The following is a 6,373-nucleotide window of genomic DNA, read 5'->3' on the forward strand; positions in this document are numbered from 1 at the left end:
TGTAAGGAGTCTTGGTCGCGAGTTGAGCTAGGGTGGCATCTGTCTTTTAAGTTAAGTTTTCTCATGGAGCGGCATACCGAAAAAAGAAAGGTTTTGGAAGAAAAAAGAGTCGATCTTAGAAAAACTGAGACCACACACCAAAGGATCTAGAAGACCTGTATCCCCCCTCCCTTTTCTTTCTCCCCCTAGCCGTGTGTGGGCCACACTTCATAAAGGTCCTACGGGGGTCCTTCACTTACTATGTGAGCCCCCCGCCCGCTTATTCTTTCACGCAGCCCATTCCTTTTTCTCCTGCCAAAATGGCTACAAATGGGAGGGATTCCAGGGTCTTTGAGGCTCTAAAAGACCAGAACCGTTGCTGATAAGGTAACCAAGAAAACGATGTTGGATTCATGGATCACATACTTCCAAAGAAAAGTCACAGGAGATTCACTTTTGCCCCGGATGCGTACGCCCAAAAATGAATGGTGTTGTTGAAGCTACAAATAAGAACTTAAAGAGGATTATCAAAAAAATGGCAATGACAGACAAGGACTAGCATGACATGCTTCCATATGCCTAGACGCTTATCGCACCTCAATCCGAACATCAAACTGTACGCTTCAGTCTTCTCTTCTTGATGAGAAGAGAAAGACCTTAGCTTTCTTACCAAGGAAAGAATCTTTCTTGTTAAGCGAAGCATACCTTGAACTTGAACTGTTGACTTGACTTTATCCCCATCAATTGGCTTGCCTTCCCGATCGTCAAAGAATTGACTTGAGAATTGGGCTTCACCGCACCCCGTTAAATGCTTCACAACTTTGGCAATTGTTGATTCCACCCCATATATTGTGGGCCATGTCCTCGTTGTTTATGCTATCTAAAGCAACTCATACCATTTTTGAGAAGTCATGCCCTGCGCCGTCTAGTTAGTCCTTTGTCTACTTCCCAAGGCCAAGAAAATGGAAAGCATTAAATCTAATATTTACACGGTCTTGGGCAACACCCCCTACTCGTGTGTGTGGGGCTCAAGCTCCTACTAGTATTCGTTCGTGCGGGGAAGCACTTGTTTATGCTTGCCTGCCTCCCATCCATACTCGGTAGGACACCACCTGGTTGTTGAGCTTCGGACTGCAAAGCGTTTTTCCATAATAGAAGGATTGGTAGATCTATTGAAAGCTTGAAAGTACCTTAGACGCATACCATCAGAAAAGCTTCCTCAAATCATTGGATATATCAAGAAAATAGTAGTAGCAACCTTTCGAACAGAGTCAATACGAAATTACCCATTAGCTTCTGATGAGTAAATAAATAAATATTTATATATAACCTGAAACTAATTCTTTCCCGGGTGAAAATAGCCCCAGTATGAGGGCGGCCATTAGGCTGCGAAAATGCCCCAGTAGAAGAATAAAAAATTCCTAAAATTCCTGTGTAGTGTAATATTTACAAAAAAAAAAAAAAAAAAAAAAATCCTGTGTGGAAATGCCCAGGTTTTGGGTTTCAGAAAAGAAAAAAGGCTCAACGTGGTTAAGCAAAGGGATAAAAATGCATTGATGGGAACACCAAAAATGTCTGGTGCTGAATCCGATCCAAGTCAAATGAGAAAGAGTCTGTGCCAAGTGAAAAATTCTCTAATTCTGACTAAGATCTTTGTCCTACTTCTCACCTGGCAATTTCCTAGCAGGAAGGGATTGAAACACTCGTCTAATGGCATAGCTAAAGGTCGATGCCATGGTAACTTTAAACTAGAGGGTGCCTATTAGGCCTAGTTCAAGTCTGGTCAAGCCGATGGTACACTCCCGATGCTAACTGAAAAGATGCAAAGGAATAGTGTTGATCTTGCTTTCGACGGTCTCGTACAGTAAACCGTGTGGATCTTGATCTCGTGTAGAAGGAGCTAGATGATGGAAACTGCATGGTAGGTGAGTTAGGATAGAGATGAGGGTTGCCTAGATAGATGTGTTCTATAGATATACTATAAGTAGCTAATATAATGTAATACCTCCTTCTAGTGGTGGTCGGTCGAGCTGATTTACAACCAGCCTATGGTCTAGCTGATCATAGACCACTTAGTAACTTCTTCCCGAGTTGCATTAGCTAAAGTGGATCTATGATCATAGACCAATGTAGCTAAATAAAACCTGGATGTCTTTAGGCTGATGAAAGCAACGAGTGAATGGAGCTAGGTAGTTGGCTGTTCAAGCGTGGAAATGCTATAGGATTGACATAAATAGGTAGATTAGCTGCAACAATTAGATATATGTATAGATATGCTATAATAATGGGTATTGTAACCCTAACTATTGGCTTTCTAACTATTGTGTATCCTCAAATACATTGCCATCCTTGGGACCGGATTCGGGGAAAGGCTCCAAAATCTAGTGCAATAATTCCAGAGAACTAGCTTGATTGCACCAACTTGAAACGAACTACTACCGAGGCGACGATCCCCAAAAAAAGGGGGAACCATGATCTGCACAGGATCTTTGTAATTAGAGACGCTTTAGTCACTCGCTAGGCGGTCCAAAAAGGGAAAGGTCTATCAAGAGGTCCCTAACCAACTAATCCCGTTGATAGCTAGCTTTCTAACCTATGCCTTTGGCATAAAAGTAGGCTATACCTTTTAGATGTATGGCATTGAGTGCATCTGCTCATTCTTCTCCTTCTGAGTTAGCTATTCTATATGCGCTCTCAGTCGGAGGACTTGACCGTGACCCAAGGGCACCGTTCGTAGGTCCAATTGGGCGATCAACTCTGGAGATCTTTCCATGGGAGAACCGATCAAGGGAGTTCCCGCTGAAACAAACCATAGGATCCATTTCTTCACTACGTTGCCGACAGACTCCACCTTAGATAGAACAAGCGCCCTTCCAGAACTTGAACAAGCATAAGGACACCAATTTTCTCGCTTATACAGACCTCGATTCAAATGGGATTCTAGGTTCATGAGAAGATTGAACTGACATGAGGTAAGTTCAATGTTTTGGGGAAAACAATTCATAAGATAAGACACAAATCCTTCAACGGGATAAGAAAGTTTAGAGCACTCTATGCGAGCGCCTGAGAGAGGGATCCAAGTGATTAATCCCCAGGAAGATCGGAGTATTGAATTCCTCCTCCCTTTGGTCCAGATATTTTGGAACCCGGCATCGCATGCGCATTAATGTCAAATGATTGGCTTAATGCCCAGAATTGTGAGGGAACTACTAGGCTTCTTAGGGTAGGACAACCAATTCAGAATGATTCTGAATACTAACTACGGGTTTATAAAGTGGGTATGCGTAGGGCCAGAAAGGTGTTATTTATGCGATGATTTGTATGGAATGTCCTACTCCTGCATGAGCTTTCCGATCAACCAATCCCTGAGTTAATGTTAAGTATGTCCAAGGATCATTGATTAGTCAAATGAGCCCCTTCCTCTAGCCTATCATTCATTGGTTGGGCAGGCTGGCGGTTCCTGCGTCTCCATGGGGGCCCCTTCCACCAAGTTTGTTGCCGTCACCAGTTGACGGGATAGTTGAGGGGGTGTTGATAGCTTGGGTGAGTCACAAGGAAAAGGCAATCTACTTTTGATGGGATGAAGTGTCTAGAAGTGTTGACATAACACTGCTTAAAGGCATATCACAAGTTGCATGTGTGAAGTGGAAGCAAAGAGTAAATGACCCTACATTAAAAATGAAGATATCGTTGGTATATACAAGGTAGCATGTTTGAGAAAATTTTAAGAAATCTAGATGGAAGATTTGGAAAGAGAAATGCACATATAAGTTGTAGATATTTGATCCTCCAACGCATCTGAAATCACGTTAACCAGATATCCTAGTTGAAAATTACAACATACTCTTCAAGCCAACATCTATGCTGAAAGACATTGTCATACACATTATTTGGATTCAAACCCACTTTTAGATTTGTGCAATACACCTAGGTTGAACGTGTAGACACGATAAATGTATTCCTTAGAGTCTTTTATTCATAGAAAAAATAATTGGGCCAGTCGAAGTTTGGATAAGATAAATGTGGTCATTTCCGTATGATCGCTCCAAAACAAAGCCAACCGAGTTTCTCATGATGGGTTTAGTTCACCTGACTTTGAGTCAAAATTTGAGTAGTTTAAAGAATAATTAGAGAAATGATACTTTGAAAATTTGTATATTTTTTAGTCTAACTTTAGAATAAATAAGAATAATTTCATGAAATTATATATAAAAATTTCAAAGACCAGGTCCCGTGGGGTATGCAATTCACTGATGATATTGTTTTGATAGATGAGACTGTGAAATGGATTAATACTAAACTGGAGCTATGGAGATCAAGCTTAAAATCAAGAGGTTTTAGGATAAGCAGAACAAAGACAGAGTATATGATGTGCCCATTTAGCCAGACTATGAGACGTGAGGAAGTGACGAAACTTGAGGGGCGAGAACTACCACAAAATGACTATTTTAAATATCTAGGGTCAATCATTAGCAAAGAGGGTGATATAGAAAATGATGTTTCTCATAGAATTAAAGTGGGATGGATGAAGTGGAGAAGTGTCTCGGGAGTGCTATGTGATAAACGCATGCCTGTTAAACTCAAGGAAAAATTCTATAGGACAGTAATACGACCAGCGATGATGTATGGAGTGGAGTGTTGGGCAATCAAGAAAAGTAATTTGAATAAATTGGGTATAGCAGAAATGAGGATGTCGAGAGGGATGTGCGGAAAGACCTGGAGAGACAGAGTAAGGAATGATTGTATTAGAAAAGAGTTAGTGGTGGATCCAATCCAGGACAAGCTCTGCGACAACCGATTGAGGTGGTATGACCATGTTCAACGGAGACCCATGGATGCCCCAATAAGGAAGTGTGACCAATTTCTATTACATAGAGCTAAAAGGAGAGGCATACCTAAATTGACCATTGATGAAATAGTAAGAAAAGATATGCAGCTGGTAGGGATCGATCGAAATAGTAAGAAAAGATATGCAGCTGGTAGGGATCGATCCTAGTATGACCGCAGATAGAGGTAAGTGGAAGACAAGAACCCATGTAGCCGACCCCATATAGGGGATGTTCCAAGGATGTTGCCTTGACTACTGCTTTAACTTCTTCTTTTTACCTCCTTTTTTTTTTTTACCTTATCAGATCCTTGTAGCCGACCCCATCAAGTTGGGATAAGGTTATGGTTGTTTTTGTTGTTGTATATATAAAAATTTATGCCCCTTGCACTGAGGTAAGGTCAGTCTTTTATAGTAGATTCCGATCAATTGGGGAATTCATTAGACTTCCTCAAGTGAATTTTAAGGATTTCATTTCTTGACTCTTCAAAAACAAAAAAGATAAAGAAACCCTCGAAGAGAAGAAGAGGGAAGATGAGAGCTTGAGATTGCATTGAATTACCTCCAACCACCACTCTTGAGCCTCATTGACTAGTATTAAGGCCATTGAAGGTAGATCTCATTATTGAAGCTCCATTGAAGGTTCATTGCAAAGAAGGAAAAGAAGAACAAGAAGAGGCTTGCCTTGGAACCTCATTCCTTCCATGTTTCATTTGTGATTTTTGGCATACAAGTGAAGGATTGATGTTGTGCATTGAAGAACTTGTTCAATAGTTTGTGTAGAAGATTCAAAGAAGTTTTTGCTTGCTCAAGAACATCCATTGAATGACTGTTTAATACTTCAAGCAAGGTTGGAGAGCTCCATCAATGAGGGTTTTTCTATAGTGAAGGAAGAAGGAAGAAAAGGACAAGGAAAAGAGAAAATAATAAAAAGAAGAAAGTAGAAGCTTACCCTTTGTGAGTGGATGAGTTTGTGTTGCTTTATTGAAAGACCTACATGGTAGTAGCCAAAAAAAAAAAGGAAGGGAAGAAGAAGAGAAGAAAAAGAGAAGGTAGAAAAAAGAAGAAAAGAAGAAAAGAAGAAAAGGAAAGGGAGGGAAAAGAGAGAGTGTATCTATATCATACTCTCACTGTTAGATTCGGGTTCCACAGTGCACTTGAAGATTCTAGTTTCTCCATCGAATTGAGGGAAGTTGATGATTCCAATGGACAATCAGAGTTTCCGGTGCCATCTCCAGAAACTAGTGATCAGAGATAAGGGTTGTAAGCCACTCTAAACTCATTGGCTTGTACATTTGATTTACTGTATTTCCATTGTATTATTAGCTAGGTTAAATTGCAATAGACTTAAGCTATGTGGGATTTCATTATATAGCATTGATATGAGCCCAACTTACATTTTGTCATTGGTGCCCAGTGTGTGTTAGACACAAGAGTTGTGTGTTCCTTGGCAGTTATCACTACCTAAACATATTTGCTATAATTGTAGCATCTTCAATTATTCTGAAAAAATAGGGGTAAAGACTTAGCTTTTGTATGTCAATAGTGTAAACTGAGAATGTGTTCCAT

The sequence above is a fragment of the Macadamia integrifolia genome, unplaced genomic scaffold, assembly GCF_013358625.1.
Source record: "Macadamia integrifolia cultivar HAES 741 unplaced genomic scaffold, SCU_Mint_v3 scaffold1063, whole genome shotgun sequence".
In the NCBI taxonomy this organism is placed as follows: domain Eukaryota; kingdom Viridiplantae; phylum Streptophyta; class Magnoliopsida; order Proteales; family Proteaceae; genus Macadamia; species Macadamia integrifolia.